At 41.9% G+C, this 27,891-nt stretch overlaps 1 protein-coding gene across 4 annotated transcripts in view; it reads right to left on the reverse strand.

Annotated features, from left to right (window-relative positions):
- FBXW7 (F-box and WD repeat domain containing 7) overlaps positions 1 to 27,891 on the reverse strand; it is a 341,368-nt gene that overhangs the window by 65,982 nt on the left and 247,495 nt on the right. The window lies entirely within an intron of this gene.

Raw genomic sequence — 27,891 nt, forward strand, 5'->3', positions numbered from 1 at the left:
TACATTCCCCGTCACACTGCCCCCCTACATTACCCATCACACTACTCCCCCTACATTACCCATCACACTGCTCCCCCCTACATTACCCATCACACTGCTCCCCCCTACATTACCCATCACACTGCTCCCCCCTACATTACCCATCACACTGCTCCCCCTACATTACCCATCACACTGCTCCCCCCTACATTACCCATCACACTGCTCCCCCCTACACTACCCACTACATACCCGTCACACTGCTCCCCCTACACTACCCACTACATACCCGTCACACTGCTCCCCCTACACTACCCACTACATACCCGTCACACTGCTCCCCCTACATTCCCCGTCACACTGCTCCCCCTACATTCCCCGTCACACTGCTCCCCCTACACTACCCACTACATACCCGTCACACTGCTCCCCCTACATTACCCATCACACTGCTCCCCCCTACATTACCCATCACACTGCTCCCCCCTACATTACCCATCACACTGCTCCCCCTACATTACCCATCACACTGCTCCCCCCTACATTACCCATCACACTGCTCCCCCCTACACTACCCACTACATACCCGTCACACTGCTCCCCCTACACTACCCACTACATACCCGTCACACTGCTCCCCCTACACTACCCACTACATACCCGTCACACTGCTCCCCCTACATTCCCCGTCACACTGCTCCCCCTACATTCCCCGTCACACTGCTCCCCCTACATTACCCACTACATACCCATCACACTGCTCCCCCTACATTACCCACTACATACCCGTCACACTGCTCCCCCTACATTCCCCGTCACACTGCTCCCCCTACATTCCCCGTCACACTGCTCCCCCTACATTACCTACTACATACCCATCACACTGCTCCCCCTACATTACCCACTACATACCCGTCACACTGCTCCCCCTACATTACCCACTACATACCCGTCACACTGCTCCCCCTACATTACCCACTACATACCCGTCCCACTGCTCCCCCTACATTACCCACTACATACCCGTCCCACTGCTCCCCCTACATTACCCACTACATACCCGTCCCACTGCTCCCCCTACATTACCCACTACATACCCGTCCCACTGCTCCCCCTACATTACCCACTACATACCCGTCACACTGCTCCCCCTACATTACCCGTCACACTGCTCCCCCTACATTACCCGTCACACTGCTCCCCCTACATTACCCGTCACACTGCTCCCCCTACATTACCCGTCACACTGCTCCCCCTACATTACCCGTCACACTGCTCCCCCTACATTACCCGTCACACTGCTCCCCCTACATTACCCGTCACACTGCTCCCCCTACATTACCCGTCACACTGCTCCCCCTACATTACCCGTCACACTGCTCCCCCTACATTACCCGTGACACTGCTCCCCCTACATTACCCATCACACTGCTCCCCTACATTACCCACCATCCCATCACACTGCTCCCCTACATTACCCATCACACTGCTCCCCCACACTGCTCCCCTACATTACCCATACTCCCATCACACTGCTCCCCTACATTACCCATCACACTGCTCCCCTATATTACCTACACATCCATCACGCTGCTCCCCTATATTACCTACACACCCATCACACTGCTCCCCTATATTACCTACACACCCATCACACTGCTCCCCTATATTACCTACACACCCATCAAACTGATCCCCTACATTACCTACACTCCCATCACACTGCTCCCCTACATTACCTACTACACACCCATCACACTGCTCCCCTACATTACCTACTACACACCCATCACACTGCTGCCCTACATTACCTGCTACACACCCATCACACTGCTCCCCTACATTACCTGCTACACACCCATCACACGGCTCCTCTACATTACCTACTAAACACCAACCACACTGCTCCCATACATTACCTACACACCCATCACGCTGCTCCCGTACATTACCTACACACCCATCACACTGCTCCCCTACATTACCTACTACACACCCATCACACTGCTCCCCTACATTACCTACTACACACCCATCAACACTGCTCCCCTACATTACCTACTACACACCCATCAACACTGCTCCCCTACATTACTTACTACACACCCATCAACACTGCTCCCCTACATTACTTACTACACACCCATCAACACTGCTCCCCTACATTACTTACTACACTCCCATCACACTGCTTCCCTATATTACCTACTACACTCCCATCAAACTGCTCCCCTATATTACCTACTACACTCCCATCACACTGCTCCCCCTACACCCACTTCTTCCATCTCTCCCATCACACTGCCCCCCTAAACTAACCTACTACTCTACTATCACACTGCTCCCCTACATAACCTACTACTCTTCCATTACACTGCTCCCCTACATTACCTACATTGCTCCCCCACATAACCTACACTCCCATCACAGCCACTACTTCAATATCTCCTATCACACTGTGATGCAATGCATAAAAGCACATTATGGCTTTACCTTGCAGGTTCCAAAAAAAAAAAAGAAAAAAACAGCTGTTTACTACCGCTTTAAAGGAGTTGTAAAAGCAGGGTTTTTTTTTTATCTTAATGCATTCTATGCATTAAGATAAAAAACCTGTGTGTAGCAGCCCCCCAGCAACCCCCTAATTACCTACCTGAACCCCTTCTCTTCAGCGATGTCCATGGTCTCTTTAGCCATCTAGAACATACCTCCTGAGATAGCCGCGGGAGCCAATGGCGCCACTGCTCTATCAAAGTCAAAGTCAGTCAGCCAATCAGGGGAGAGAGGGGATGGGGGCAGGTCGGGGCTCCACTTCTGAATGGATACACAGAGCTCTGACTTGGCTTAGGTACCCTCTGCTGGCTGAGGGGCAGTCAAAGGAGGGAGGGGCTAGGAACAGCAAAGAGGGACCCAAGAAGAGGAGGATCTGGACTGCTATGTGCAAAACCAACTGCATAGGGGAGGTAAGTATAACATGTTTGTTACAAAAGGGCCAGTTTGCTGTCCTTCAGACTGTAAGGGGGAGGCAAAATTGTCCTGGCATTAGTGGAAGTAAACAATGAATCTTTGGTGATTGTAGGAGAAATACTGCCCCATCATTGGTGTCAGTGAGAGGAATAGTGCCCCATTGTCAGTGTGAGCAGTAGTGACCCATCATTGGTGTTAGTGGGAAGAATAGTGCCCCATCATTGGCATTATTGGTGTCAGTGGGTTCAATAGTGCTCTATGTTTGGTGTCAACGGGAGGAAGAGGAATAGTGCCCCATTTTTGTTGTCAGTTGGAACAATAGTGATCCATCATTCGTATCAGTGGGAGAAATATTGCTCCGTCATTGGTGTCAATAAGGGAAATGGTGACCCGTTGTCAGTAGCAAGAATTATGCCTCATTGTTGGTGTCAGTGTGAGGAATAGTGTCTTGTATCAGTGGAAAGAAAAGTGCTCCAAGGGCCAGATAAAGGGGAGCAAAGGGCCACATCCGGCCCCCAGGCCACAGTTTGGAGACCACTGCTTTAAGGCATGAACAACAGCATAGTGCTGTTGCAGTGTAATTTGCCCACAGTAATCATGGCTGTTGAGCTAGGATACCATGGTCAATTTATATGCCTCCGTCATCCTGTAATCTCTCCCTCCCTTCTGGTCAGTTCAGTCTGTGTGCGAGAGCTGATCTGCTAGATAGATTTATGTATTTTTTATTATTATTTATTTTTTACTAGTAATGGCGGCAATATGCATTTTTTTTATCAGGACTGCGACATTGCAGCGGACAGATCAGACACTTGACACTATTTTGGGACCATTGACATTTATACAGGGATCAGAGCTAAAAATAGCCATTGATTACTGTATAAATGTCACTTGAAGAGGTTAATACTAGGGGGTGATCAAGGGGTTAAATGTGTTCCCTAGGTGCGTTCTAACTGTAGAGGGGATGGGACTGACTGGAGGAGGAGGAGGCCGATTGGTGTTCCTACTTAGTCTTAAAGGAGAGAGGTATAGCTATAGTGATTTGCGCAACCATGCCAACCTGCCGCAGTATAACTGTGGCGGCTGAGCGGCTAGTGGGTAAATTATAATCCTAAATGCCTCCTTTTGCAGCACCGCTCTGCAGTCACGTGACCCCCCTCTGCTGGCTGCTGACAACATCAGAGGGGAATCTCAGCTCCTCACACTGCTCTCCTTAGATTGGGGAAGGAGAGCAAATGGGGATCACGAGACCGCAGAGAGGCAGTGTGAGAAAAGCCATTTAGAAAAAGTATCTTCAAAAAAAAAAAAACCCCACACAGTACATTATATCTTCATAAAACAGGGAGGCTATTTGTCTTAAAGCGGAGTTCCACCCAAAAATGGAACTTCCGCTTTAAGCACTCCCCCCCCCCCCCTTTATATGCCACATTTGATGTAATTTTTTTGGGGGGGGGGGGCTTCATTAGAAGGGGGACTTACTGTCTCACTTCCTCCTTCTGCCCAGGGACCACCAAGGCGACTCCTCCTTTCGACTTGGGCAGCTCCTCCCTCTAGGCGATCTCCTGGGACACGTGACAGGTCCCAGGAGATCGCCTGTCCACTCCGGGAGTGCACTACGACTCGCGCATGCCCGGCCGTGAAGCCGAAAGCCATCACGGCCGGGTATTCAGAGTGGCAATGGAGGGGGCGGCGGAAAGGAAGGGGAGAGGAGCGACACTCCGTTCAGCCGCATCACTGGACCGTGGAACAGGTAAGCGTCTATTAAAAGTCAGCAACTACACCTTTTGTAGCTGCTGACTTTTAACAAACATAAAAAGCCTGGAACGCCGCTTTAACAACCACTTTAACTACCTCCCGCCCGCTGTATAGACAAATGACAGCGAACAGAATCCTCTCTTGTTCTGGGACGTCATATAAAGCTGTGGCTCTTTACCCATGCGATGAGCTGTGTCTAGTTACAGCTGATCACATGTAAACACGGAAATGCCATTTATCGGCACTCCTTAACTCAGAGTGTGAGGTCAGGAAAACAGATCAGCGGCATCTCCTCACGGGAGACCTATACACAGATAATCAAGGCACCGATCATCAGTGCAGCCCCAACATTGCACAGCAGTGATGCTAGTCAGTGCCCCGTGAGGCCAATTTGTGCCCATGAGTGATGTCAGTCAGTGCCTGTTCATCAGTGCCACCTATCCAGGTGTAGGCTGCTATTGAGGAACATTCCTATTGGAAATGTTAGATGCCTGGCTGCCATGATGGTCTATTATGGGCTTATCAACCTGGAACAAGCATGTAGATCAGGAGTTCATACTTCACTCTGCCCACCATGTTGCATACTTATTCCAGATAAGTCACTCAAAGTAGCCAGAAACAGCTAGCCAAGTAGCAAATTTCTAGTTATCAGTGGCAGCCTTCAGGAATTATGCAAGGAAAATAACTACATTTAAAAGATAATGATGTGACTGTGGTGAAGTAGTCTACTACCCACTCTTCATGGTCACAGATTCCAATGGTGGGAATGCGTAAACACTATATACTACCTTTACAATGCCTTCAATTTCACTGTCAAGGACACCAGCTATACAAAAACGTACTACGCAGCTCTATAAGCTCATTTGTATAGTGTGTGAATCAGCTCATACAAACCTCCAAAGCCAGCTATGTTATGCCAATATTGTAGAAATAAAATCATGTCCAACAATATCTATTATATAAAGAAATGTATTTCACAAATATATTTTCATATTCCAAAGCTCTCCCTAGCAACAAGATGTGTGGCATCACACAAACAGAACGAAAAAAAAAAAAAAAAAGACAATAAATCCCATATAAATTAGCATGTAGGGACAGACTCATGAAAACAGATTGAATAAAGAGAGGTAAAAATTGGGATTAAAGTGATTGTAAACGCTAACATAAAAAAAAAAAAAAAAAAAAAAAAAAAGAAAACATGTCATACTTGGAAAACTATTACACAGAGCAGCCCTGAACCTCCCTGTTCTCGGATCCCCCACCAGCACTCAAGGCGCCTCCTCTTTTTGGTGCTCCCCCAGAACAGACCACTTTGGCTCTCATTCCTGAGCTGCACTGTGTACGTCTATAGAAAAATGCAGCTCAGTCCCGCTCCCTCCTGACAGCATTTGAATGACAGCAGCAGGAACCAATGGCTCCCACTGCTGCCCGAGTCCCTATGAGAAGAGAAAGAAGGGAGAGAAGACGACAAAGGACACCAAGGTTTTAGAACCTCTTTATTGCCCAATTAGAAATCTTGTTTAGATTTTTCATAGACCTAAAAGGCAAAACCTGACTGCTTGCTAAAGTTTTATAGCTTGGGTTACAGTGGCTTAGGCGTTAGCACTGCTGCCTTACACTGGGGTCCTTGTTTTTGAGTCCCAGTCAGGACATAATATGCATGGAGTTTGCATGTTCTCACTCTGCCTGTGTGGGGTTCCTCCCAAACTCCTTACATGCTGGTGGTGTAATCAGCTTCTAGCATATGCTACTGAATGAGCCCAAGATTATTGCCTCACCATCTGACCCAATAAAGGATACGGTGCTTTGTGTCCCCAGGGGGAAAAGAGCTATATAAATACAAACGAAAAGGTATGTATTATTTCACATTTTGTTAAACTATAAAAGGCAAAACTTTTTTTTTTAGTTTTGGATAGAGTGGAGAGGGATTAGAACACCTGTTCAATTTAATTGCTGTCTGTTCCCCAAGTTAGAGAGATTAACCTTCTCTATTCGTCCAATTTACCATGATCATCGAATGTGAAAGTAAAGGAAAATTACAAATTTGGGGTTGACATCGAAACAGTAATAGAGAAATCTTCCAGTGGGGACATTGGTTTTAGACTGATTTCTGATATGATGGCAATCCACAAAATAAAATAAACTATATATCACGTTTTCGGGTACTAATTTTATCTAAATGCCAACATTGACTAAAGGTCATCATATATGTACGGGGATTACAACAGTCTGGTTGTAACTAATGCCTTTGAATTTATTAAAGCTATGTATATAATTACCCTCTCCGTATTTGTCCTATTTAACGTTACAGCTGAAAATCAAAGTAAAAGAAAATCCCAAATTTTGGGTTGACACAAAGGGAAATAGAGGGGGAAATCTTCCATTGAGAAGTTCCGGTGACACCCTGGTAATTCCCTCACCTATTAGAACATTTCTCGCACTTCCTGTTTTGGCTATGGGACAGGAAACAAAGTAAAGTCTCCCCTATGGGATACAGAAGGCAAAAAAACTGACAGTTTTGTCACGGTCATCTGACAATGATAACATTTGGCCTTTAGTTACACTTAAAGCGGAGGTCCACCCTAAAATGGACCTCCGCTCATCGGAATCCCCCCCCCCCTCTGGCGCCACAATTGGCACCTTTCAGGGGGGAGGGGGGTGCAGTTACCTGGATAATCCAGGTAACTGCACCCACTTCCGGGATAGCTGTCTGCGGAAAGGGGCGTAACTTACGCCCCTTTGCGCAAGTGCCCCGCTGCCTGCTGGGAAACACACAGTTCCCAGAGGCAGCGGGGACCGTCCGGATTGCGCCGCACGGCTCGCGCATGCGCAGTAGGGAACCGGGAAATGAAGCCGAAAGGCTCCATTTCCTGATTCCCATACCCAAGATGGCGGTGGCAGGACCCGACAGACGACCTAGCGATCGGCTTCGGGTGCCGACATCGCGGGCGCGCTGGACAGGTAAGTGTCACTATTTTAAAAGTCAGCAGCTGCAGTATTTGTAGCTGCTGGCTTTTAAAAAAAAAAAAAAAAAACGCGGAGTCCCGGTGGACTCCCGCTTTAAGGAGCTCTCCTTCAATATACTCTAGTTGTGGACCCAGAAAAGTCAACATCTGAAAAAGAATGCAGGATTCGCCCATCCTCAAATGAATAATGTACTGTAGGGACCTGTAGCCATCATCCCAATTTGGTTGGCATATGGGGGTGACCCAAGTGTGGTATCCCCAGAAAGTGGGGGTGAAAAAAAAGGCCATCATTCCATTTTAACCACTTCCATACTGCGCACATTCCAGCACTCCTTTCCTACATGTAAAAATCATCATTTTGTTTGCTAGAATACACTCAGAACTCCCAAAGATTACATATATATTTTTTAGCAGACACCCGAGGAAATAAAATGGCAGTCATTGCAACTTTATATGTCACACGGTATTTGCGCAGTCATTTTTTTTTTTTTAACACTTTCATGAATTAAAAAGAAAAATAAACAGTAAAGTTAGCCCAATATTTTTGTATAAACGTGACAGATGTTACGCAGATTAGATGCCTCACAAGGCATGCTTTAAAATTGGGCACACTCCTGGTATGGCGCCAAATTTTGGTACCTAAATCTCTCCATAGGCAACACTTTAAAATGTTTTACAGGTTACATGTTTAGAGTTTCAGAGGAGGTCTTTGGCTTGAATTATTGCTCTTGCTCTAGCGTTCACGGTGATACCTCACATGTATGGTTTAAACATTTGTTTACATATGTGGGCACGATCTACACATACATTTGCTTATGCGTGAAAACTCGTCGGGACAGGGGCACTTTTTTTTTTCTTTAATGGTTTATTTTATTTACATTTTTTTATTTTTACACTCTCCCTTTAAAAAATTTTTTGATCACTTTTATTCCTATTACAAGGAATGTAAACATCCCTTGTAATAGGATTAGCGTGCGACAGGTCCTCCTTATGGAGAGATGTGGGGTCTTTAAGACCCCACATCTCTGCTCCAGGCTGGAAAGACAGATTAAAAAAAGAGAAAAAAAAATAGTATCTCAGGCTTTCCTGCCATGTCCTTGGCTTTGTTTACTTCTGCCGATCCTGACATGACATCCCAATGTCTCGCCCAAGCCTCAGAGAGTCAAGCGGATTCCTTCTCCGGCTCGCCCATTGCCCGGCAGACCCCGGAGAAGCACCGGAGGGTGGCAGGAGGCTTCTGCCACCTGTAAGAATGTTCAAGCAGCTGAACAGTCATTATGATTATTCTTATAATGTAGGGAATCGCCAGCTGAAAAAAAAAAATGAAATCTGGATTTTTGCTGCAGGCATCATTCAAATATCACCACTAAAAGCCCGGGCGTCATATGAAGGCCTGTGGTAGAGACGTGGTAAATCATATGTTGCAAAATCAGAGGTAACCATGGTCTCTGATGATTATTAGCAATTATTGTGGGAGAATAGAAACTGGGTAATCCATTTCAGAAGTTTGATTCTTCTTCAGAGGATTGGATAACCAGGGAGTGTCTAAAGAGGAGTCAGAATGCCTTCAGACAAGTGACTGATTTCTGATCCGATAGTAATCAACAAGATGAAATACCAATTGTATCTCAAGTTTTCAGGTATGAAAGTCCTCAAAAGTTTCCACTCGCCTACTCGCATTTGGTGAGTGGAATTTAGTGAAGGGCAAGTATGGAGCAGGGGCAGACTGGGCAGCTTTTGGCAGAAGTGGTGTGGCCATCAGAACAGCCTCAATGGGAGGGCCTCCCTGTGCTGTAAAAAGGCTTCACCACTTCTGCCTAAGCAATCAGCCAGGAAACTGTCACGGACTGGGTAGCCGGATGACACAGAGTGAGGATCTCCCACTGAGACGCGGCTTGTATATCAACAGCCAGCCGCTGTCAAAGTCCCGCCTCCTGGATCGGCATTGGACCAGTGTGCTGGAGGCAAGGCTTTAACAGCAGCTGGCTATTCATATAGAAGCCATGTCTCAGCAGGAGATCCCCGCTCTCTGATCCGGTCAGCAGATCCTCCTGCTTCCTCCCTGGGCACCGATGGCCTCTGATCAGGCAGCACTGATGGCCTCTGAGGCAGCGGCACTAATAAGCTGCAGTGATGAGGCTCCACTGATGGGACTGTACTAATGGGCACTGATAGGCTTTATGATAATATCGTTAAAGAAGTTTTTAATATTTTTGAAATTTAATGCTGCATAAAACATTTAACGGTGTCATTTCATGAGACATTTACTAGTGTGTTTTTAGGGGTGGACTTAGGGGCAGGGCAACTGGTGATGTGCAACTCGTAAGGCTTGGCTGGTGGCTCAGGACTTGAAATTTTGAGCTCTGTCAAATATCTCTAATGTTTACAGGTTATCTAAAATGCAAACATTGACTAAAGGGCATCATACATGTACAGAGATTATACTGTCTGGTTGTAAAAACTGCCTTTTTTATTTACCATAACTATGTAATATTTGGACCTACCTAGACAGTCCATTAGTATCCAATATGGCCAGCCCTTGTAGTGGTACATGATTTGTTTTCTCAGATTTACTAAAATGTTACAAAATGACATAACAGCAGCACACTACAATAAAATGAATACATTTTTAAAAAAGCATGTCTGAAAAACTGAAGCTAAATTGCCCTATCAATGCATTGGGACTGTGCATATGCCCACTGCAGCCCAACACATATAGTTTGAATCGGCTCTAGTCTTTTTAAATGGCTGTGGTTAAAAATCTCTACGCTTTCTCTGGCAAACTTAATCTAGCACCTTTAGCAGTTAGTGTGGTATACTATAATAATAGTATAATAGTGTGGTATACTATAATTAATACTGTCTATTTCCACTAAATAAAAGACCAGATCAAATTACACATGCTGTCACTGAAGAGGATTCTCCTTTGAGCAATGAAAGGTACATAAAATTGTGGAATAAAAAGCCAGTAAATGTGTTACGGGAATGCTTTTTATCTTAAACACAGAAACTATACATTTAAGTGCAGTGCACAATGCAGTATCGGACAGGGTAATCTGTACTATGTGTGTCAGTAACTGGAGGCTGCCCCTGCCTTGGGCTAGTAAACACAGCCTTCTTATTAGTATCATGTAACTATACTATTGAGGGGCTGCTGAAAACATTTTATTGTGTATGCAACAAAAGAATTCAGATAACCAACATACTATTTTCTGCAGAACTGCCAAACTTTAGTCTACTTTCATCCAGCTCATCGTGTATGCACAGGATGTGAACATAAAGACATAAACCATCTCTGTTATTTCATTGCTATACAGGCTCATGCTTTTCTTTACCGGGAAGAATAGGCCACCTAGCACGTACTGCTAATTCTTGCCCTTGGGATGCTCTCAGACTCATGGGAGATGTCTCAGAACGCTCACACCATGGAAAAGGAATGCCAAGCATTTGGAGGTCACACCGCGCTCTTTGAAGCCTAGGTAACCTATTATCATTAACCTTGTGGTGTGTAGGTTGCAAGCAGTGAGGTCCCTGTCTACTGTAGGGAAAAGGGCAGTGCCGTCTAACCCTAAACAGGTGTTGCCAGTCCAGTGAGTTTCAGAGTCCACACATGTGGCCAGATCTAATGATTTATTTTTCTGCAACAAAAGTTAGACATTTCAATGGGTTTAGTATAATATGTTAAATGGCTTCACTGATCACTGGAGTATGAACATACTTTTCGTCCATCGTGGTACTGCATAACCTTGGCAAACTGTTACCATGAAACAGCATAGCAATGCAGTGAAGACTCCATGTTCATGTATTTATCCTAAGAGATGGCGTTTATATAGAATGCAATGTAGTGTCAGATCAATTTAGGGAGACACAGTGTTGGGGCGGGGGTGGCACAGGGGTGTAGTGGGTAGCAATCTCACCTACCAGTAAAAAAGGGTGGCTGGGTCGAATCCCAACCACGACACTACCTGCCCGGAGTTTGCATGCGCCTCCTTCGGGTACTTCGGTTTCTTCCCAGACTTCAAAGACATGCAGGTAGGTTAATTGGCTTCTGTCCAAAATTGGCCTTAGTATATGAATGGGGACCTTGGATTGCGGGCTCCTTGAGGTTAGGGACAGATGTGGGTGTGCAATGTACAGGAATAGGGACAATTGTAGACACTCAGGTTGAACTGGATGGACTGGTGTCTTTATTCAACCTTACTAACTATGTAACTAAAAGACTATTGCACTTCTACTACACTACTTTTGCAAGTGCTATATAGACTACAAACTGTAAGAATGTGTAATTTTACAGCACAGAGACTTCATACATGATATACATTGGTTTACTTCAAACTGCTGCTCTGTATACAATTCCAATGGCTGTATTTCTTTGTCTCCTAAGATATAAGATGTCTTCTAAGATATTTGTTAAATAAAAAACAAAAAAAAGCAGGGCTGATCATGGCTCTGATGCACCAAATGGGAGATCAATCTCCCAGAGCTGAAGGAACCCCCAGCAACTTCTGATTGAACTATCTTAGGCTTCCAGTGAACACTGGTTGAAAGTGGCTACCATAGAGCAACATGTAGTACAGGCATATCCCACTTTTAAGTACACAATGGGCTTTATTTACTAAAGCTGGAAAGTGCAAAATCAGTCTCACGTCTGCACAGAAACCAATGAGCTTCCAGGTTTTATTACCAAAGCTTAATTGAACAAGCTGGGGTTAGAAGCTCATTGGTTTCTTTCAGAAGCGAGCCTGATTTTGCATTTTCCAACTTTAGTAAATAAACCCCATTGTGTACTTAAAAGTGGGGTATGCCTGTAATAATACATTAATCTAATTGTAAAAATAAAAAAGTGGAGAGACAAGAAGGCCAAGACAGAGGGAGACTGGATTTAGAAGTAGTAAGGGGGTGGGGGAAGGCAGAGGAAGGACTCGACAGCTAGTATTTTTTTTTTTAGGAAGGGGGCAGCAAGGACAAACCCCTAATTTTCTCAATGCAAGTTTTTTTTTTAAACTTCTAATAACTTCATCCAAAAGAAACCCCAAAAAAGATACTATCTAAAGCATAAAGCTCTGGCAAGAGGTGCACTTTAAATTGCAGAATGTGACTAGTTGCTATGCAGCAGTATTATATTTCACCTAAATAATAGGGAGAGAAAAAATGTAAAGAATCCAGTATGATAAACATTTTCTGTGCAGTAGAACACTGATCTACTTCCCTAACAGAGTGAAAAATGTTATTTTAGGAATTATATATTCATATAAATGTGCAACACATATCTCCACCAAAAGGTCTACCAGCTTTCTGCCCTTCAATAATGACTCTGTTTCCTAAAATGAAATAAAAATCCCAGATGGGCATTCATCTCTACCCGCTCTATTACAGTCATAACTAGACCAGTCTTATTGATAAAACAGTCATTTTCTGCATTCTACATGTAATGGACAGAAAACTCTACCATAGGACAAACAATTCTGCTATAAAATGTTGAGTCAATGGCACAGATTTATAGACCATACCCCATCTTGTGGTTTTACCCAAGGAGTAAAGTATTTACACTCAAGGCAGACGTCCATTAAAAAACAGAGGCAATGTGAATCTCATATTTAAGAGGTCCTGTCATGCTGTTTATTCTATTACAAGGGATGTTTACATTCCTTTCTAATAGGAATAAAAGTGACCCAAAAAAAAAAGCAAAATTATTATTTTTTTTAAAGCGTCCCGTCCCAACATGCTCGCACACAGAAGCGAACACATACGTGAGTAGTGCTTGCATATGAAAACTATGTTCAAACCACACACATGTGAGGTATCACCGTGATCGTTGGAGCGAGAGAAATAATGCTAATCCTAGACCTCCTCTGTAACTCAAAAGTGAAATGATGTTGCACAACCTCACCTTAGTAGCAGAGTTTGGCTGCCACTCACCCAGGTTTAAGCCTCCTACACAGCCGTTTCTGTTTCAGTTAATGACTGTTTCAGCCTACATATGAAATTGATGATCATTGACATCGGCTTGGTATAATTTAATCATGCACCTGACTCTAATTCTACAAAATCCCTGACTTTGTGCAAGTGTAAGACCCCTTTCACACCGAGGGCATTTTGCAGGCGCTATAGCGTTAGAAATGGCGCCTGCAATCTGCCCTAAAACTGCTGTACCATTGTCCGAGGGCTTTCGCACTGGAGCATTGCGCTGGCAGGACGTCAGGAAAAGTCCTGCCAGCAGTTTCTTTGGAGCGGTATAGGAGCGGTGTGTTTACCGCTCCTCCACTGCTGCTCCCCATTGAAATCAATGGGGCATCGCTGCAATACCACCAGCAAACCGCCACTATGGCGGAATATTGCGGGTGGTTTTAACCCTTTCTCGGCTGCTAGCGGGGGTAAAAGCGTCCCACTAGTGGCCAAAATGCGCCGCAAATCAGACGGTAAAACGTCGCTAGAAATAGCAGCGTTTTACCGCCGACGCTATGGGTGTGGCAGTGTAAAAGCCCTCTAAGAGCTGTTGCTGATTTAAAGCCAAAGGGTAGTCACACCATATATTGATTTGATTTAGCTGTCTTCTGTTCGCTCTCTTTACATTTTGTAAATTGATAAAAATAATCAAAATATATATTTTTGAAAGCATTCTTAGTTTACAGCTTTTCTTCACATCTGTCTAAAATATTTGCACATGACTATACAATAATATATATATATATATATATATATATATATATATTATATATATATATTATATATATTATTATCTTTACTTCATACTTTTTATGTATATGCTGATATTTTTTGGAAAAGCAGAGTAGATCATGACATTCTTTTATTCTTCTATATGTAAGACTCTAAGGAGAAGTAAAACATTTAATTATTGTGAATTTCTTCCACTTCTATTTAATGTACTCAGTGCTTTCTTCTCAACTGTCTGGCTCTCGGTCTTTAATTAAGCTCAGGAAATGACAGAGTATGTGTCAATATAAACCACTTTTGCTTTGGTGACTTGGTCCTCTGACTTCACAGGCTGTAATTCTGTCTATGATTACCACACATATTATCTTAGACATTGTTATTATGTGCAGTTTCTACTTGCTAATTGTTAGAATAAAACAAAAAATTTGGTGAAATTCTGTGTATTTTACTCCTGCAGTAAAATACACACATATTTATCTAAGCTCTTTTTTTTTTCAGAAAAAGTGGAGACATGTTAGAATGTCTGTTAGAAAGAAAGTCTTAAGAGCCTCCCCTTGGAAAGATTTTCAGTTACTTCCTGTTTATGTGATGGGTTTCAGTAATGGGAACTCTCAACAGGAAACAGGGATACAGCTATAACAGCTATTTTGATAGTAGAGTGGGGAAGGATTAAAGCCTGGTTCACACCTATGCATTTTACTGTGTGTTTTCAGTTTTGAAGAAACACACTACAGTTCATTTAACATGGTTTCATATGAATGTAGTTCACATCTGTGCATTTTATGGAAAGAGCCAAGAACTTTTTTCAGTTTTTTTTTTTTTGGTTCCATAGACTTCAATGGCTCAAAAACATGTATTGAAAAATGCAAAATGCACCTGGAATAGAGCTGAACGATTCTGGCAAAAATGAGAATCACAATTTTTTTGCTTAGAATAAAGATCACGATTCTTGCAGTATAACATCTTCTTTCTTTCGCATGATACAAAAAAAAAAAAAAAAAAAAGGGTTAACTTTACTGTTTCGTTTTTTTTAATTCAACAAAGTGTATTTTTTTTTTTTAAATTTCATTTATAAACTGCTGTGCAAATATGGTGTTACATAAAATATTGCAACAACCACCATTTTATTCTCTAGGGTCTCTGCTAAAAGAAAAATATATCATGTTTGGGTGTTCCAAATAATTTTCTAGCAGAAAATAATGATTTTTACTTGTAAGCAATACACGTCAGAAAAAGTTTGGTCTTTAAATGGTTAAACTTCCTTACTTTACACACCAAAGATACTTTGTTTCTACTTATTCGGGTGTTGCGACAAAACTTGGCAGACTGCCTGGATTGTTTTTTTCAGTAGTGAGAACTCTCTGTACTTAAAAGTGGTGTTGCACAGAAAAAAAAAAAAAAAAATCATTAAAATTCCCAAAAAAACAACAAAAAAAACAACACATTTGTATTTTTTTTTTCTTACAGACCACTTTGAACTACAGGTAAGCCTAGATTAAGGCTTACCTGTAGGTCCAAGAAATATCTCCTAAACCTACACGGTTTATGTTGCGATGCATTGTAGCCCATTATGCTTTACCTTTGCAGGTTAACAAAGAGGAAGTAAACCCATCAGGGTTTGCTTCCTCTTTAATGCAATGTATTCGAGACATGCTGTTTTAAAGATCAGGAAGGGAAAAAGATTGAAAATTTCAATTCTTAATGATTAATCGTGCAGCTCTAACCTGGAGTGTGCAAACTGCAACCTGCATAGGTGTGGACCAGGCCTAAAACCCTTGTCAGGTTTTGCCAGCTCTTTGTGTCCTATTGGGGAGATTTCCACTCCGTTTCTCTTCAGGTAAGAGATGTAGGAAGAACTGAAGCAGGTGGAATTTTCCTCTCCAGGGACACAGACTGGAATAAGGGCCTGACAGGGTTTTAATCCTTACCCACTTTATACAAAACGAAAAAAGGGTGGTTTGGCAGGAGAGGAGCTTTACAATACGTGTATTATGGGGATCTTTTAAATGTCTTTATGCAAAAGGAACCTTTTACATAGGCGCCCCCATTCTGCAGGACCAGCTTGCTCAGCGGGGGATCGCTCCGCTGATACTCGCTTAGCAGACGGATGACAGGTGTGTCTCCATCCACTGTGCAAAGAGAAGACGGACAGAGTCCAGATCTCCTTTATGAGGAGTTTGGATGAAAACAGACTGCTTTGTCTGTTTTCATCCAATCACATGTGATCCGATCCAGACAGATGGAAAATAGGACCTCCATTTGTCTGTTTTTGGCGGTGAGGATCTGATCGGATAGCAGCGGACATGTCATCCACCACTCTATAGGTGAGAACGGAGTGTGATCAGGTCGGCCTGAAAAACTGACAGACGGACCTGATTGGACAGGCTGTGTGAAAGGGGCTTAAAAGGGCAAGTCCAGGAATATTTTTTAAACTGGCACAGATAAAATGAGGTACTTCTAATGAAGATGATGCCAAGTCTAAATTCATCTTAGATATTACACACAATGCTCTTCTTCCAGCTTTGCCACTGATTGGCACAGCTCATGTACATGGCAGATATGTAATTTAGTCTCCTCTCCACCTCCCTTGCTCATTCATAAAACTACATTGTATTCAGTTAACAAAACACAGGGCATTTTGTAAATGAATAAAGAGAGTAAATGATAAGATCCCCACGTTGTACAAGAGCTGGAATGATCAGTCATAGCGTGTATACTATCCACGATGGATCAAATGGTCATTTCTAATGTAAACCGCAACACTGAGGCCTTAACATGCTTTTCATTATAGGCACATTATTTTATTTGTACGGTTTACAAAAAAATTTAAAATCCAGTTCTGTTCTAAATGGTAAAACAATTCCATACTTTTTAAGACAATGACTTAGAATAAGCATGCAGCAAGTTAGAGCAATGTCAGGATTCAGATGTCAGAAACGTTTCTGTACCCCTCTTCAATAGAAACCTTACGGGCTTACCCGTCGGTAGTTTATTAAATTGTGGTGTATATGATTTTAGCAATATGAAAGTTTTGATGGATTTCATTTTTTTTGTCCTTATTAAATTACTTGTAATTTTTTTATAACAAAGTCTTTTATGATTTATTTAGTACCGCAATAGTCCCCTCAACAAACATTTTTGGGTGTGGATATCAAGGGAGCAGCCTCAGCAACTGCCCCAATATCCTTAGAATTCCCAATTCTTGACAATTATCAATTGGGATGATGGTACTGTTATATGTATTACGTATATTTTGTATTCGAGGCTATACTCAGTCTATGGCTAACATCAATGACAGCTTGAAGTCTTTTGTGGTATTTGTGGATGAGGCTCTTTATCTTCTCAGATGGTAAAGCTGCCCATTCCTCTTGGCAAAAAGCCTCCAGTTCCTGTAAATTATTGGGCTGTCTTGCAGGAACTGCACATTTGAGATGTCCCCAGAGGGGCTCAATGATATTGAGGTCAGGAGACTGAGATGGCCACTCCAGAACCTTCACTTTATTCTGCTGTAGCCAATGACAGGTCAACTTGGCCTTGTGTTTTGGATCATTGTCATGCTGGCATGTCCAAGTACATCCCATGCACAGCTTCATGGCTGAAGAATGCGAATGTTCCTCCAATATTTTTTGATAACATACTGCATTCATCTTGCCAACAATTTTCACCAATTTTCCTGTGCATTTGTAGCTCACACATCACCAAAGCATCAGCGATCCACCTTCGTACCTTTCATCATGGCCTTGTTGACTCCTCTCCAAATGTAGAGTTTATGGTTGTGGCCAGAAAGCTCAATTTTGGTCTCATCAATCCAAATGACTTTGTGCCAAAAGGTTTGAGGATTGTCTTATGCTGTTTGGCGTATTGTGAGCGGGATACTTTGTGGCATTTGCGTAGTTATGGCTTTCTTCCGAAGACTCGACCATGCAGCCCAAAGTGCTCCCTTATTGTGCAAACAGCCACAACACGTTTTCAGAGAGTCCTGTAATTCACCAAATATTTGTGGGTTTTTCCTTGCATCCCGAACAAAATTCCTGGCAGTTGTGGCTGAAATTTTAGTTGGTCTACCTGACTGTGGTTTGATTTCAACAGAACCCCTCATTTTCCACTTCTTGATTAGAGTTTGAACACTGCTGATTGGCATTCTCAGTTCCTTGGATATCTTTATATATCCCTTTACTGTTTTATACAGTTCAACTACCTTTTCCACAGATCCTTTTGACAATTAATTTGCTTTTCTCATGACTCAGAATCCAGAAACGTCAGTGCAGCACTGACTGAAAGATGTAAGGGTCTGTCAGGAGTCCAGAAACTCATCCACCTTTTATACACACACTAATTACAAGCCGAGAGAGCACAGGTGAGGATGGTTACCTTTAATAGCCATTTAAACCCCTTTATGTCAACTTGTGTGCATGTTATCAGGACCAAATCACCAGGGTATGTAAACTTTTGATCCATATCATTTGGGTAGTTTCTATTGCCATTATGATTTAAAGAGCGTAAACACAGTTGATTGATAATAAATGGGGCTTCAGCCAAACACTAACCATGTGTGAAATTAAAGTATTTGTGTTATCATTCATATTCTCTGAAAAATTGCCAAGAAATCAAATTCTGCCAGGGTATGTAAACTTATAAGCACAGCTGTATATACTTGTTTTGGGTTAGTAGTAGTGAAGTAATTGCTTCTGCATACCATCCAGGCTCATTTTCAGAAGAGATGAAAAAAATGTCAGAAAAGGAAAGAGGCCAGCAAAGGCAGAACCTCCTCAATTTGTCCCAGTACAGGTTGACTTTAATGACTAGATTATTTCAACCCTCTACAGCAGGAGTGCTCAACGTTTTGAAGAGTGAGGGCCACAGATTTGGTAACGGATCACATGCCACAAAAAATTATGGAGTTTTACCACCCCCCAAACCACAAATATAAATGAGCCCTTACTGTCCTGAGCCCCTATAAGGCTGCTTTCACACTGATGGGTGCAGCATAGTGCACCTGCGGCTTGCAATGAGCCATAAACTTCTATTACATCTTCCAGGTGTGGTGCACTTTCTGAAAGTGAGCCAAACCTGTAGGCTCTAATAGAAGTCTTTGTCAGCTAACCCACAGGAAAGCACTGCGCTGCACCTGTGGATGAGTGTGTAAGCAGCTGCCTAATAATTGCAATAGTGCAGTGTATGTGAGGTTTATTACACTGACCTTTTCCTCTTCCAGTTTCTGTTGGCATCACCCTCTAGGCCACTAGAAAAGTAGCTAGCGCTACAGAGGAAGCATCAGCTTATGCAGATCCTGCTCCCTCCGCTGCTAGTGCTGGCTCCATGCACTGTGATGCTCTGCGATGGCAGGTAGGCAACTTGTCGATCGTGATCTGGGTTTCCCGACCCGCCATCCCAGAGCATGGGCTTCCCTGGTTTGAGGTCATGGGCCACATCAGAGGACTCCGTGGGCCAAAGGTTGAGCACCCCTGCTCTAGGAGTACAGGTTTCCCGAGCAGCATGTGGAGTTCATCACTAAGAATAAATAATTATTGACCATCACACTGCTACATATGTTAGGGTTGCTTTTAGACACAGTTGGCACTACTCGAACCAAGAAGAAAGTCCAGTGTCGACCTAATTGAAACACAAGTCACAATTCTTGGCTGAAGGAACATTTAGCACATTAAAAAGATGCATAAAGTTACTTGAAGGGCACTTCTGAAAGACTTGTACAAGTTTTCTCATGTTCATGCCCAGCAATATGAAACGGGGGAACTGATCCTATGAAAGTCATTTCAAAAAAGCCGAAAGTACAAAGTGAAAGAAAAAAAAGAGGATACTTTGAGCTTTTATGCTGGCTCATATGTATATTGCAGCAGCAGATAATTAGTTTACTACTATACAGTATTATCTGCAGGGAGGATGAAAATCTCACGCTTTCATATACTTTCTGCATATTATTTTACTGACTGGGTGTACTGCAACATATCAATTGAAATGGGTAAATTTTCTAACAAGGAGTAATGTAGCCATACACAAGCAAAACCTAACAACCTATATATTTATGTTTATTTTATGGCAGAGCTAAGCTTGGAAATAAGTATACACGTGTCATTTTCTGTATCCAGGAGCCTTGTAACCCTTACAGCCAAATCACACACTTTATAATCGGTGTCAGTAAACTTTTTTTCTTCTTTTGAGATAAAGGTTTTACATTATTAAATAAAAGCTGATCATTTTATTCACCCCTGTCCGTGTTAAGTGGTTTGCCTCATCCTTGTAAAGCGATACATTCTGCTGGAGAGCTTGAGAAAAACAACAGACTTGCTGGCTGGATTACCAGATTAAAATAGTATGCCTAAAAAAGGAAACTAATGCAACCATCACATCTATGAATGGGTCATTTTCAATATCATAAATGTTTGCTTTTGGGTTGAATACTGCTTTAAGGCAATGCAGAATTGAGAGCTGCATAAAGTAGGGTACACTGCAAAAGGGGCGAATGGGCTCTTTAAGCCCTAAATTCTAATACTGCAGACTTTCCCATTTAAAATTCTGAATAGGAAAACTAAGCTCTGTTCCATTGTGCTGTGTGAAGGGGGGTGTGTCCCTTCTCTCAATATTTTATTTCCCTTAGATTACCTGTGTTCATCAATAGCCGGAGGAGGAAGAAGTCCTGGAAAATGACATTTAATGCAGATCAATATATTTATTCAATATATTAGGGTGGTCTGGTAATAATAGAACGTCTTACAATCGGATTTCAGGTACGTCACCATACTGCAAGTATACGATTGCTTCATCTCCAGTCAAGACAGAAAAGTAAATTCCACAAACACGAAATATCACATGCACCTGGAACCAAAGCTGAGTCCGTGTTCACAAACACTGAAATAATGCAGCTAAAGCTTCAATAAACAGAAAAATATATTGCTTTTAACAGAGAAAATGAATTGTAGAGGTGCATAGGAATTCATATGAACTGACAAGTCCCTTCTGCTTGTCCAGAAATCCTACAAACCCAAAACCGATGAGTAGCTGTTACCTGCATCAGTCCCCCATTCAATGAATGCACTTACAACAGGCACTAAACCATCTTTTCCAGGTCCCATTGACACCCAACAGACACCCCTTCATAAAATGTAATAATTGTATACTTTATATTTTTAACTACTTCCCACCCGGCCAATGTATATATACGGCAGGGTGGGAGCCTTCTACTTCTGAGTGGACATTCCTGAACATCCTTCAGAAGTAGCCGGATCGCCTCCTGCCGATCCGAGATGTGCCGTGTCCGGGTGATACGAACGCATCGTGATCACGGCTCTGCACAGTCACGCATGCACGATCCAGATGCATTTGTGTCACCCGGACACGGCGCATCTCGGATCGGTAGGAGGGCTCTGTGATTGGTCCTCCTGATCACATGATGGCCGTGTGTCCAATCACCATGTGATGTAAACAGCCGGTTGCTAGGCAATCGGCTCTCCTCACACGGAAGACGTTGCTGAGGAGAGACGAGCAGATCGTTGCAGCCGGCTGGTGATCAGTGAGTATGAGCTGTGTTTCACAGCTGTTTACTCACTGATCACCAGTCTAGTCTAAAACACAGTGAAAACACAATGTCCCCACACATGTCCCCAAATGATAAAAACACATGTCCTAAATAATAAAAACACATGTCCCCCCACATATGTCCCACTAAAATCACACGTCCCAATGATTATCTGCACACATGTCCGTGATCACCTGCACACATCTGTACATGATCATTTGCGTACATAAGTCCGTGATCACACAAACCAATTATTTAAGACTTAACAGAATTTTTTTTTTTTTTTACCAAAATTATGTAGCAGAATACATTTTGGCTTAAACTTATGACAAAATTCGATTTTATTGGATTTCATTTAAAATAGAAAGAAGAAAAACTTTTTTTTTTCAAATTTTTGCAATTTTTTCACTTATATCTCAAAAAATAAAAAACTGAGTCGTGAATAAATACCACCAAAATAAAGCTCTATTTGTGCAAAAAAAAAAGATAAAAATTTCATTTGGGTACAGCGTAGCATGACCGCGCAATTGTCCTTGAAAGCGCGAGAGCACTGAAAGCTGAAAATTGGGCTGGGAAGGGGGCGAAAGTGCCCTGTACTGTAGTGGTTAAATGACCAAAAAGCATCAGTTTAATGAAAATCTTAAAAACGGGATTCCACATAGTAATACTACATATGTATATCCATATATTATAACATACATATATTGGACAGCTATTTTCACTCATTACATACAAAAGTTCTGCTGTGTGAGAAAGTACAATAGGAAGGGCTCGGGGCCCCTTATTTTTTCTTTGTAAAATTCTTGCTAGAGTTGCTATTTTTATTTTATTTTTTACCATTGGTAATATGTAATTATGTCCCTGCTGACTGCAATGGGAGGAGGCAGACATCTCAGAGTTCTGGTCTATCCCATCACCCACCCACTAAGCTGCGGCTAAGCAGTGTTGGGCGACCAGCCCACAATCCCATGCACATTTATGCCCATGCCCCAACATTCACTCCCAGTTGTGGCTACAATTCCCATTGTATGATGAAATTGCAGTTTTTTTTTTCCATTGGCCTGATGCAGCAAAATGAAGTGATGTCAGGAATCCAACACCTGCCCAGAGTATAGATTTAAGCAGTTTGGAAGAATCATTGTAGTTTCTAAACTACCTTCTTGGGGTTGGTCTATAAACCTATAACGTAGTAACAAAAATATGAGAGTATATTCTTGCAAAAAAAGTGTCAAACACTAAAAAGCTGCATTTGTTAATAAAATAATTTTCACATTTTTTTCATCCTTTGTTACAAGTGCTGCTGATTTCCTGAAGCCTACGGGCAAACACTTCATGTCTATATGCATGCACTCCAGCAATGTTTGCATGGCATTTCCCAGGGCAGGTTTCCACTTGGTGAAAAGAGTAGAACATGCCTGTGGAATTTATTCAACGGCCACCCTGTAATCTTCATTGGAAGCCTGTGTGACAGGTATAGGAAAGTAACTGGAAGGCAGGGACAGAGTGCTGTCACCCTATAATAGTGTCTGAATGAAGAAAACAGAAAAGGAACCCCTCTTAGATAGCAGTTATTGAAACAAGTGTCCCCAGTGGAGGAGTGGAGGGTGTCCTCCATTACTCCTGTTCAGATGGCTTTACCTTCACTTTCATTCTCAATGACATTGCCGATTAGGACATTTGGAGATTGTGAATCTCCCTAACGAGGACAGAGACCGCTATATGAATAAGGAAAGAAATGGTCAGCACTCAGAACATCCAAAAAATAGTATTCCTTGATTGAATGAAATGTACAATGCTGTATGTGCAGCATTGCACATGTCTTTTCAATAAAGCAATACTATTTGTTTGGATGTCATCCTGAGTGCCGATCATTCCTTTCCTTACGCTGGTACGTTGGAGGTGTCGGCAGCCTCAGGGTTTGAGTACCGAGGGGAGCGGTTAGGTGGGAAGCTTGTAGCACCTATACACCTGTTTCTCACAGACAGCTATAAACCTGGAAGTAGTTCTAACCCCTCTCCATTCTATCCAAATCTGATTAACAAAAAAAAATAAAAATTAGTTTGCCTTCAGTTATACTTTAAGTTAAAACTGTAATAACTCAAAAAATGTTCTTGCTGAAAATACACTATACCATCTCTAAAGGGAAAAACTGTAGGCAAGCCCAGGCATATATAGAGCACACTGACAAGTCTCTTCTGCGCCCATCTATCCTGTGTTCAGGTTAGTCACGGTCACAGCAGATGGTACTGGGGCACAAAGGTAAGCGTAGGAATCCCCCTCCATTCTGACACTCCGAACTATGAATCACAGCTGGCGTACAGCACACTATTACTCTCTCTACATGACATGGCAAGTGTAGAACAGTATAAGCCACTTTCTGTGTTGTAATCAATACAATAGCCTTTTGCCATTCTAATCAACTGTGCTGTCATCTACAAATAATTTCAAATACAAAGAAATTCATAAAACCAAATTTAGAAAGGCAATTTTGATTTCTTAACCACATGTCTACCAGAGCATTTTTTGTTTGCTTGAATTTTCTTTAATTGCTTCAAACCCTTAGAACATGTTCATATATCCTTAGGTTGAAGTGGTTATACCAGGATGCACCTGCAGGCATCATCCCAGTATCGAACCTTTCAGCCAGCATTGGGATTTCTTATAGAAGTGATCCGAGCACCTATACAGCTACTCTATCACCTCAGCAGAGAATGGAAGTGAAGATCCACCTCCCACTGCCTTTACCGGGCTCTCCTGATAGGGAAGCCATGTACCGCCGCTGGGTCCTGGCTCCCCTCTGTAATCTAAGAAATCAGAAGCTATGAAGATTGCATAACTTATGATTTCAGTTTGAGGTTTACAAGCAGTTAGCGGCTTGTAAAGCATCTGATCAAACCAATAGAGAGCAATCAAATCTAGCATCAGACCTCCTGTGTAACTCTAAAATGATAACCCATAAATACATTTAAAGCATCACCTACAGAGATTTTTAGGTACTGTAGTTTGGTGCCTTTTCAGGGGCCAACACAATTTTAAAGTGTGAAAAGTTAGGTATCCAAATACTCTGTGTAACTTTTAGATTTGATCAAAATTGGGCATTACATTATATAGTTTTTCTGAGAGCTTAAATTTATTAACTTGCATTTTTTTCCTAAAAATTTGCATTTTAAAAATAGCTGTGCAAACATTGTGGAACACAACAGATTGCAACAAACACCATTTTATTCTCCAGGGTGTCTGCTTTCAAAAGATAGAACATTTAGGTTCTAGTAATTTTCTTACATGTATGATAGAAATGTCAGAATCGGCCTGGGGGTAAAGCAGTTAAACCGCAAAAAAAAGGTATATATTATACAACGTACTAGTATAATATATTTGAATCTAAAAGTTATTTGAATCTTCAATGTGTACGAGGACGCAGGAAACATACTATAAAATTGTCTCTCAATGGTACCGAACCCCAGTTCTTCCCCACAGATATTTTCCAGAGGTCTCTGATATCTGTTGGAGAAGCTATAAGGAGCCTGGGACGTTATTGCTTATTTTTTGGTCCTGCCCTAGAATTGAGGGTTTCTGGAAAGAGATTCGGAGAATTAGTCAGCAGTTTTGGGAAGATGAGATCCCTGAGGATCCGGCCTTTTTTTTATATAACATGATTCCAAAATCCCAGTTAAGAGATATAAGGAATCTATAGTATGGCACCTCTTGAATGCGGCCAAAGCATGTATACCCTGTACTTGGAAACAAAGACAACCCCCATCAGTAGGATTTTGGCTTAAGAGTAGAGAAAATGGAAGAACTGGTATGGACAGCCTGACAGAAAAGAGACCTAGCAGAAAACATGGTATCGCTTCAATAACTCAAAAGAGGGGGAGATTCTCACGAGATCAGTATAGAGGAATGCTATACACTGGATGATGGAGGGAGAGGGGTGCAATGATGTGGAGTAGAGGGGTGGGGTGTTTTGTGTAGTGTACTTGTCTTGTCATATGTGTGATGGTAGGGGTAAGTTAAAGGGGAAGGACAGAGATAGATAATGTATTAGGAATATCTGACTAGACTGAGCTAGTAAATGCATGACCAAAGGAGATGAATACTTGGAGAAATAAGTGATTTATTGTGATTATGAAAAATAAAAAATGAATGTAAGTTTAGAAATGTAATCATTATCCTGTTGGAGGAAGATGTCTACTATGTTATTTTTATGATGTACAGAAGATGCCCTGAGACTTTTTTTTTTTTAAACAGAAAAAGGGAAAGATATAATAAATATATATATATCTATATATATATATATATAAAATTATAGAAAGTAGAGACCCTGGAGAATAAAATGATGGCAGTTGCCATTTTTCCAACTCATATTGTCAGGAAACAATACAGTACAACTAATTTCAGTGCAAACACAATATTAAGTAAATAGATACCAAAAATGCCATGCCTTACACTGCACACACCTGGAAAAAAGAAAAAAACTATGATATGCAAACTTTACCATAAACACTTTAAAAGCCTTTACAGGTTATCCATGTAACATTAACCATGAATAATGGTCCTAAAATGAATGCTCTCACTCTGACATTCGCCACAATAACTGACGTGTGGTGCAATTTATGCAGGTTGAAGGAAAGAAAATTACTTGATTCCCTCCTGCTGCGCTACTGTATTATGACAGCGGGAGGTTTCCCAGCTGTCAAAATACAATGATCACTGTTTGCGGTTATAGCTGCCGGCAATGACAATATAGAATAAAAAAAAGCGGGCAGGCCGGTTGAACTGAGCTAACAACCAGTCGACCCATAGATAGATTGAATCCATCTATAGCCAGCTTAAGAGCATAGAGAATGGTTAGAATGGTAAGTTTCCCTATTTATTTTGGACTGTCTGAGGCCCACAGAAGATAATTCTTTTTTATTTGGAGACACAACAGAAAGTGAGGGAATTCCTTCTTAGAAAGTAGTCACCAGAACAGGCATCCACATTAAATACTTAAATAATTACATCTTATCCCAGTTCCATTGAGAGGTGTAAAATGTTACATTTCCCATCATGTTCGGCCCCCTTGACGGTGATCACTACAACAATTAGGAAAGATGACATACCCCCAGGGGGGTCATGGGCAACTATAAAAAAAAAATCAGAGTTTGACAATTTTCCAATCTATTCAAAATATAAAAAAAGTATGGGCTTGAGAGAAGCTTAACAACATGCGCGACGCTGTAATGAGCAAACAATCTTATCTTCATACAATCATTTACAAGATACCGCACTCCCTCCCCATTAAAATATAAGGAATTTTATAGCAGTGTGGGGGGTCGCATAAGGCCAGCAAATTCACCACGTTAAGGTCCTACTCCTACATTTGAAAGACATACAACTTTTATGTCTTCTATAGGAGAAGGAAATAATTTATGTGTTTAATGATTTACACATTTGAACATTTTTAACAAATCAAACCTTAAGATCTGTCATCTAAAGCCTAAAAGGCACTCAGCTCAATAAATGAATAACAAGCGCCAGAAATGGAATGAGAACTATGTACATCTGTGCAATGAATGGCCGTCACAAGGCAGAGCTCTGTATTTACAACAGTCAGCTGTTTTATTTGACAGGTTACATAAACGTTTATTCATTTACCTTTACATGTTTATTATTTTCCATCCTGGTGTTCTGTACATAGCAACAGAATCAGGGGAATTCCCTGCGAGTCATAAAACAATAACAAAGGATATGTGGTCACCAATCAGGAAAAGCTTCGGAAAAGGCGAACTCTGTTATAGATTGCTCATAGGATATTAATAGTACACTTTTATAATGCTCAGTTCTGCCAACCATGAACGTAATCAAATAAAAAAAATGAAAAGCGAGTTCAGTTTTTGAGTTTGTGGGCACTTCTCAATACTCCTGTGATCCCTTCATAAGGGAATTGAAGAGCTAAATTCAACTAAAGTATTAATGCTGTGCTAATAGTGACTTGTCCCATCTACTTGGGGCTGCCTTGTGCACAGCAGCACTGGTTCC

This window comes from Lithobates pipiens, unplaced genomic scaffold (genome assembly GCF_037356315.1).
Source record: "Lithobates pipiens isolate NorthernLeopardFrog02 unplaced genomic scaffold, aLitPip1_a1.2 Scaffold_13, whole genome shotgun sequence".
NCBI classification, from domain to species: Eukaryota; Metazoa; Chordata; class Amphibia; order Anura; family Ranidae; genus Lithobates; species Lithobates pipiens.